The 8,838-nt window shown below is 33.5% G+C and overlaps 1 long non-coding RNA gene across 1 annotated transcript; it reads left to right on the top strand.

Moving 5' to 3' along the window:
- Positions 1–204: 204 nt before the first annotated feature.
- Positions 205–1,039, top strand: LOC129757478 (uncharacterized). Its single transcript, XR_008739716.1, has 3 exons — positions 205–317; positions 376–448; positions 511–1,039. It is a non-coding gene; the product is annotated as an uncharacterized LOC129757478 (long non-coding RNA).
- Positions 1,040–8,838: the final 7,799 nt, after the last annotated feature.

Below are 8,838 nucleotides of genomic sequence, written 5' to 3'. Positions count from 1 at the left end.
TGTTGATGGCCAGAGAATGTCACTCTATAACACCACTATTTCGACTTTTTGACTGACTTTCAGCGTGTGAATAAGTGTTGCCAATTTATATTAAATTTTTAGTTTCGTTTTTTCCAAAAAAGATAATACTTCTTTCATACGTGCTTCATCGAAATCTCGAAATAATTCTAGAAGATTGGTAAATTTGTCCCAATCGTGATAGTTCCGTAGATGGTTAAACTGTATACAATATAGGATGATGTGTTCGGTTGTGAACGGTTCTTCGCAGAGCTCGCAGTATATTGAGTTACGAACTCTCATTATACCAAGCCAATAGGGTGAATAATCATGCCCACTTAATATTCGATTCATGGTTCTAATTTCTGTGTTTTTCAGTTTGCTGTTCCAGTACCATGGTTTTCGGTTAAAAGCTGCTTGAAAGCGGTAGAATTTCGAACCTTTCTGTGATGTATGTACGTACTCCTGGTACCATCTGTTGATTGAATTTAACCACTCATTTTTTGCTTTCAGTGTCTTATCACTGATCCGTGATTTATTCACTAGTATGCATGGGCTCGACAGCCCTTGTTTAGCCGCAGTGTCTGCTTTTTCATTACCCACGATTTGTATATGCGCAGGAATCCATTGTATGGTTGCTTTTTTCGATTCGGCTAGTTTTATTATTTGGAAGGTAAGTTCATCGAATTCGTTTGTTTCTAATTGCTGATTTAGGATTCTACATGATGCTTGGGAATCTGTAAGAATTAATGTCCTGTTTGCTATAATTGTGTTTACGTTTTCCAGTGCGGTTTTGATAGCAATCATTTCAGCTGTGGTTATAGAGACTTCGTTATCCAATTGCATACTAGTTTCTTTACTGTCATCTTCTTCGAATATTCCTATTCCGCATTTGTTTTCGTGTTTTGATGCGTCCGTGTATATTTGTGTGTATGTTGGGTATTGAGTGTTTAGCATGTGTATAACTTCTTTCCTCATCACTTCCGCTGACTGTTGTTTTTTCCTTATTTGTGTTTGTGGTATCTGGTCCAAGATTAAAACATTGGGAGTTTGGTTGTTCGTAGTGTGTTGTAAGTATATCTGTTGAAATTCATTCATGTTTTCAAGATATACTTGTTCCAGATAAGTGTTTTGTTTTTTGTGAGTTACATTATGCTGGTCTAAACTTTGTAATTGCTGAGCAATCAAGTCATTCCTATATACATGTTGCAATATTCTCTTCTTCGTTAAATAGATCCGTTTGAGGTATAAGGGCCCTTCTCCTGCTATTGCTGCCAGTGTGTTTATAGGTGTCGACTTTGAACATCCTGTCGCAATTCTAAGACATTGTCTATTTGTAACCTCTAACTTCTCAATGTAAGTCTTGCTTGCTCCTCCATAAAATATTGAACCGTAATTGAGGAAACCTCCATACAGAGCTTTGTAGTATAGCATCATAACACGAGGGCTTGCTCCACTTTTGATACTTCCGATGACTTTGAGCATTTTCTGTCTATCGTGTATCTTATCAATCATTGTTTTTATATGTATGCCATATCTTAATGTTTGGTCTAGGGTAATACCCAGGTACTTATAGTTCCTTACTGTTTCTAGTGTTTCGCCGTTTATTTTTAGATTAATAACTTTCGCACTGTTTTTAAAAATCATAGCTTTCGTTTTTGCGCAGTTTATGACGAGTCCTAAATCTGAGGCTTTTCTAACGAACAAATCTATTCTTCTTTGCATTTTTATAAAAGCTTGGTTTTCGTTTTTTGATCTGATCAATTTAAAAAAATCGTCTGCAAATTGAAGGGTAGCTTCATCTGGGTCGAGGTTTGTTTCATGGAGGCTTGAAGTATATATATTGAAGAGTGTAGGGGAAAGAACATCTCCTTGCGGTAATCCACTTGAAACTACATGTTCCACTGGTCCTTCTTCAGTGTGGATAATAGTTTTTCTATTAATTAGAAAATTGTATATCCATGTTATACAATCAGGACTAAAATTATATGACGTCATTATATCTCTCAGTTGGCTGACATCTATCGAATTGAAAGCATTTTTAAAATCAAAAAATACTCCAATTACTGTCATTCCTTTTCTTTTGCTTTCCATGATAAAGTTAGTGGCATATGCCACGCAGTTCTCTGTGGACATATTTTTTCTAAACCCGAAGGAAGTATCAGGTAGTATTTTTGATGTATATAAAGTTTTGTTAATATCTTCTAGTACCGCGGTGTTGAGGGTTTTTGTTATGGTGGAGAGTAATGCTATCGGTCTGAAAGATGTTACTTCTTCTGGTGGTTTGTCTGGTTTGAGTATTGGTATTATCTTAATCTCTTTCAAGTGATCTGGTAGGCTACCCTTTCTCCAGATTTCATTTAGAATTTCAATAATTTTCGCTGTACTTTTCCAATCTAACATTCGAAGCATGTCATATGTTAGATGATCTGTTCCTGGAGATGATCTTTTGGGTTTTTTGTTTATAATGGATTTCCATTTAGTTGTATCTATTATGTTGTTTCTTGTCCTTTCATGTGGAGGAGCTATGGTTTCTCTTCTACTTTCTCCAAAATTTAGTAGTAGAAACTCGTTAGCTAGCTGACTATGTTCTTTGATGCAATTGACCTTTATATTTTTAACAGAAGATCCTTTTAATCCCCTAACAAGTTTCCAATTTTGTTTCATATTAAGAGGATCTATTGATGATGACAATTCTTGTAGTTTCTCTCTAATGTGAACTAGTTTAGCCTTTTGGAATTTGGCGGAAGCTTTTTTCCATTGTATTAAGTTATTGCTGTTGCAAGAGGTATGATAGTTTTTTAGTGCATTTTGTTTTTCTGTATATAGTTTAGATAATTCTGTGCTCCAATAATACTTTGCATTATGGTCACTTATCTTTTTATTGTTTTTTATTATATTTTTAGCTTTTCCTGAGAGTTCTTGTAGGTCTTCAAATTCCCAATGTTGTATTTTGGCAATTTGTTCTCCTATCATTTTTCTATCAAAGTAAGTTTTAGCTTTTCTCCTCCATTGCAAATTCACAGAAATGATAACAAATAGGTGACCACTTCCTCCAAAAGATTTTTGTTGTGTTGTCCATTTGGTGTTACTGTACAAGTTAGCTGTACATAATGAGAGATCAATAGCACTAAAGTTTTGATTAAGAATTCCAGGAATATACGTTTTCTCACCAGTGTTAAGTAAAACAAAATTTGAATCAACAATAGCTTCATGTACTGCTCTACCTTTTCCTTGAGTTGTTTGACATCCCCATATCTCATGATGACTGTTGAAATCTCCACCTATGACTACCTTATTATAATTGTTTAGTTCTTGAAATAAAATTGTAACGGCACTTTTGAGTTCATGGACGCTTAAACGAGGATTTACATAGACAACAACTAACACAAAGTCTAACTTGGTCAATTTAATTCCTAATGTTTCGAATTTTTCTGTAGATGTCAATTTGATTTTATTAAAATGAATCTGGTCATTTAGATATATTCCAACTCCCCCGTAGGCATCTTCACGTGGAGCTAATATATTGTGGAATCCAGAGATGTTGTATCGTTTTGAATTGAGATTGTTTGGATCTACCCAGATCTCTGTAAGTAGTACGGCTTCGAATTTATTTGTGTTTATTTCATGTATAAGTTCATTTTTGTTTTTTGTTAAACTTTGTATGTTTGTCTGAAGAATTTTAAAATTGTTATCCATGGTTATATTTATTTATGTGCCATCTCTGTGGCCTCCAGCAATGTTTTTCAGCTCCCCAACAATGCTGGCTGTAATTTCTTCGCCTGCTATACCATGATTTTGAAGGATCTTAGCAATTTTTCCTATTATACCTGCAATCAACGTTTCATGGTCTTGTTTCATTACAATTTGTGTTTTAATTTCGTGTCTAAATCTATCAGCTTCCGAAGTGCGATGATTGTTGTTAACTCTTTTGCTAATTTGTTCTCCCTCTTCTTCTTCAAGCCTCCTTTTTTTCAAAAAATCTCTTTTAGACATACCCAATAAACTAGCTACCCCTGCTTCTTCTTCTTCCATTTCTTTTGTTTTTGTATTTCTATTATTTGTGAACTGTTTATTTTGTTTCTGGAAATTGTTTTTTGAATTTATTGTAGATTCGTTCATTTTTCTAAAGTTTGTTGATCGCCCTTGATTTCCACTAGCTAATACCTGAGCAAAGGTTTCAGGTAGAGCGGGGAAGTCTTCTGCGTTTCTAAGTGCATCAAATTGATTGATTGTTGGAATATTAAATAATTCTCTCGCCTCTTGGTACGTCACATTTCGTCTCGCCATAATCGCTAGTGTTTCCGTTTCCTTTTTGCGCTGGGGACAGGTCCTGTCCGTGGTAATGTGGCCCTCTTTTTTACAGTGAAAGCAATATGCTATCTTTGGACATGGCTCGTGTCCATCATTCGCTTCGTCAGTGCAGTTATTACATCTAAGTACGGAACTTTGGCAGTTTTTGGATAGATGGTTGTACCTAAGACACTTAAAACATATAATAGGACGTGGTATGAATGGTTCGACTCGATTTATCACAGAAAACAATCTTACATACCTTGGCAACATATTACTTCTGAACACAATACCTACTCGGTTGGTTGGGATCCTTTCCTCGTTATATCTCCTTGTCATTCTGAACACTGATTCCACTTTGACATCACAAATCACATTTTCAAAAATTTCATTAGGATTCAGTTCTAAAGGGATATCGGAAATAACTCCCGTTACCGTAACAAACTTTTTGGGGATGTACGATTTGTATCCTTTCAAGAGTAAACTCTGACAGTCAGCTAATCTGTTGGCATCCTTCATGTTTCCAACATAAACAGTAGCTTTATTACGTCCGGTTTTTTTTATGTCGTCAATACATTTGTCGAAGCCTAATTGATTCAATACAATCCCAATTTGAAGCCTATTAATATATTTTCTTCTTTTCAGGTCTGTGTTCTCTACAATAACTCTGTATGGTCTACTATCTGTTTCGCAGTAATTAAATTTCTGGTATACTTTTCTCACCGGTTCTATTTCTAATTCATTTTGACTTACTTGATCAGGTTGATTATGTTGGTCATTCATGTTTTTAATGATATCTACCATCTCTTGGTCGTCCGGAGTATGAACTGGTTTGAGGTTATCATTATTGTTTGTAGCCGCTGCCCCCTCGGGGGCAGCTTTGTTTACGCTCATTCCACTCAATACACACTATATTTTAACGGCACGGTAATAAATTAATGACGAACAAGTTGGTAGTACGGATCAAAATTGGTTAATTCTAAAATAAATAGCACAATCACAGCTTAATTCTACTAAAATTGGCAACACACGTCTATTCGGTTCGAATTTGCTGAGTCAACCATCCCACAAAAACACTTGATTAGCAGGCTGTGCATTGGAAATCACTCATCGCAAGGAGACCATAAAACGCATACAACGACACAAACCAGCCTCTGGAATAACGCGGAAAAATGCAAGTAAAACGCGATTTGCAAAATCCAAAAGTTATCACTCCAGGTCTTTCCGTTGCTTTTTTCGATTAATTTCAAAGCACTTCCATTAGGCTATGAAAAATTGCACAACTTGATTATACTTTCCGCGGATTCAACCGAATAAAACCGCACGAAAAACGATAATTTTGCGGAGCGTAAAACAAATGCGCGTACAGCAATCAGAGTTGCCAACCCCCCACACATAAAATTCACAAATCTTATCCTAAATGATCGAGTAATGTAATGTATGTAATCATAAATGATTGAGTTTGTATCAGATCTGAAAACTTGGGAATAATTCTGAAAAAAGTTTAAAAATTTCAGAACTGAAATAAAATCAGATCAAAATCTTGAATCAATGTTCTAAACTGAACAAATTGTAAACATCAGAAAAAAATATTGATTATTCGAAATATAACTTTCGGAATTGGAATTATAAATCAGAATTAAAAATGAAACACTTATCAGAGTTGAAAAAAAGCAACTTAAAAAAAAACCTCAATGCAGAATCATAGTTTGAATTTGAATTCAATGTCATTACTCAAAATAATAGATCAGAACCTTTATCACATTTCTAAACAAAAACTACAATTTTGAACTCAAATTGACGAGTGATTTGGAATTTAATATCTTATCTAATAAAAATAAGAGAATAATTGAAATTTGAAAGATCAATTTTCCAATACATTTAGGTTGATCAATTTAAGCCAAGCTTAAACATTGCTGGTCAGCTAAAATCAGGATGCATATGTACATTTAAAGTGAGTTTTAAATCAAACCAGAAAGAACAGTAATAAAGCCGGAACAAATTTGAAATCCTTCTTTTGTGACTTGGAGTTGAAACATCAAGAGGGAGGGGGGGGGGGGGGGGAGGATATGATAAAAAATAATCCAAATAGAACAAATTGGACAAAAAGCTTGTATGCAACAAACTTGTCTTCAATCTACCATGCGGGAAATTGAAAAATCGAGTTATTCTAGATAGATAATTTGAAAATTCTCGAATACAAAAGTCGATACAATTTCCTTCTTCTCTAGTTTGGCTTCCGCTCTAGCAAATTTTCGAGTTTTCGAAGAATTTGACAATTTTTTTCACTTAAATACCTTAACCTTTTTTAATCCCCCCCCCTTCGGGTTTTTCTAAAATGTCGAAGGGGGAGGTCACAAAAGAAGATTTTGATATTTGTTCCGGCCTTATTATATATATTACATCTGTATTCAACCAAAATTTAAAACGTTAGACTGTAATAAATTTTCATATGAGAATTATAAAGGTTTTGGAAATTCTCAACCTAGAATCAAGATTTCATACGCATTGAAAAGAAAATAAATATTGAAAACACTTTTTGAATTTTGGGTATTTTGAAATAAAAGGTCGATTTTTGGTCATATTTGAATTTCTCAAACCCTGGGGTCTAAAAAGCTTCGTTTTGGTTCAAAACTCATTCATGGTTTTTTGCATAATTTTTAAGTAACGTTTTCATGAGTAAATTTGAATTTTTAGGTTTGTATGGGAAAATTGAATACTTTGTACTGAAAAATCATCATCATTTTTGTTTCTTCTGTGGAACCGAGTCTGCTAATAGTTTTTGTGGCAATTTGTAAATTCTTTAACGGAATTTTCCGCTAAACAACTTTGTCGAAGAACGTAACTTCGTATCTTATTGGACAAAAAAGTTATTAGCTGTTAAACAGGTGTATGTCTTTTGGCATTGAAAAACAATAAATTCAATTGACACTAATTGACATTCAAGTTGAAGTTACAGTTACAGTCTTCAACAAAGTTGTTCAGCGAAAAATTTATAAAATTTATAAAGAGTTTATAAATTGGCACAAAAACTATTAGCAGGCTCGGTTCCCCAGAAGAAACAAAAGTGAAGTTGATTTTTTAGTACAAAATATTAAATTTTCTTATACAAACCAAAAAGTTCAAATTTACTCATGTTAACGTTACTTAAAAATTCTGCAATAAAATCATGGATGAGTTTTAAACCAAAACGAAGCTTTTTAGACCCCAAGGTTTGAGAAATTCAAAAATGACCCCAAATCGACTCAGTCTATAAAGGGTTCTATAAAAAAAACAACGTTTTTGGCTAAGCAAAGGTGTTTATTACAAGATAGGTTTGTAGTTTGTTTACATAAAATGTAGTGGCGCAACCAAGAAGTATGAATCATTAAATGTGATTTTTCAGTGAAAAATTTTGTTTTCCCATACAAATTTCCATTCAAAATTAAAACTCGTTAAACATACACCCATAGGACAGGTTGCAAAAATTCAATGCCTATCTCTGTGCCGAAAATGCACTGTACCAAAGATGATATGTTTGAAAAAGCACTACTGGCATAAAGGACTCGAGCTCCCAACCAAAGTTATACATGACCACTACATTCAAGCGAAACCAGGAAAACATTTTAATGGGATTTTCTTCCTATTGGAAAATTCATCCCAGAAACAAGAAAAAAAAAAAGTTTAGTTACTATTTTCGCCTGTGATCGTTTGTGTTCGCGTGAAATATGTTTGTATTGAGTTGTGTCCAAGGTTTCCGAAATCTCTGAAAAATCTATAATTTCACAGAACTTTGAGAAAATTTTCATCACAAAATCTATGTCACAGAACACAGAACTTCACAGGTTTTTAGATTTTTGTACGTATTTCTAAAATTCTAATTTTTTATGTAAACATTAATTTTGGATTTCTAACTTTGTATTGGAAATCCATTGTTAATTTTTTTTTTCAATTAAAATGTTATAGAAACACGATTTCTCATGACTTTTTAATTAAATGCATGCTTTTTTCATCACAGAAAAGGGTCACATAATTTCTGGGTAAAATCACAGAAAGTCAGATTTTTTTTCACATAAACACAGATTTTTTTCTCGGCAAACTTGATTGTGTACGTCCCATTTTAAATTAATTTTGTATAGGAGCTCCCTTTCCATAAAAAGTGAGATTCTTGAAACTTCATACGAACCATCTCTGAACCGGAAAACCCTCGGATACCAAATTTCACTTCATTCCGACTACCCGTTTATACGTGATGATGTAACCACATGTAACAAAGAAAACACCCCAGTTTTGCATATAAGATAACTGATCTGATTGAACTTTCGTAATAAATAAAGATAATTATAATTATAATTGAAACCAGAATAATGATTCATAACTCAAGCGTCTTAAAAATTCAAAGTAAAAAAAATTGATGGTAAATAACTTTGTAAATGGCTGGTTATCAAATAATTCTAAAATGAAAATCCAAAATAAAAGTTAGATTTTTTTTAACTATAACTATAGATACCGATATGCGGGATTTGTAGAAACAATCTTCCTGAATCATTATTTTGATACTAATATTAG

This window comes from Uranotaenia lowii, chromosome 3, assembly GCF_029784155.1.
Source record: "Uranotaenia lowii strain MFRU-FL chromosome 3, ASM2978415v1, whole genome shotgun sequence".
Classification (NCBI taxonomy): Eukaryota; Metazoa; Arthropoda; class Insecta; order Diptera; family Culicidae; genus Uranotaenia; species Uranotaenia lowii.
The sequence above is the reverse complement of the archived record's forward strand: the minus strand, read 5'-3'. Positions and strand labels throughout refer to the sequence as shown.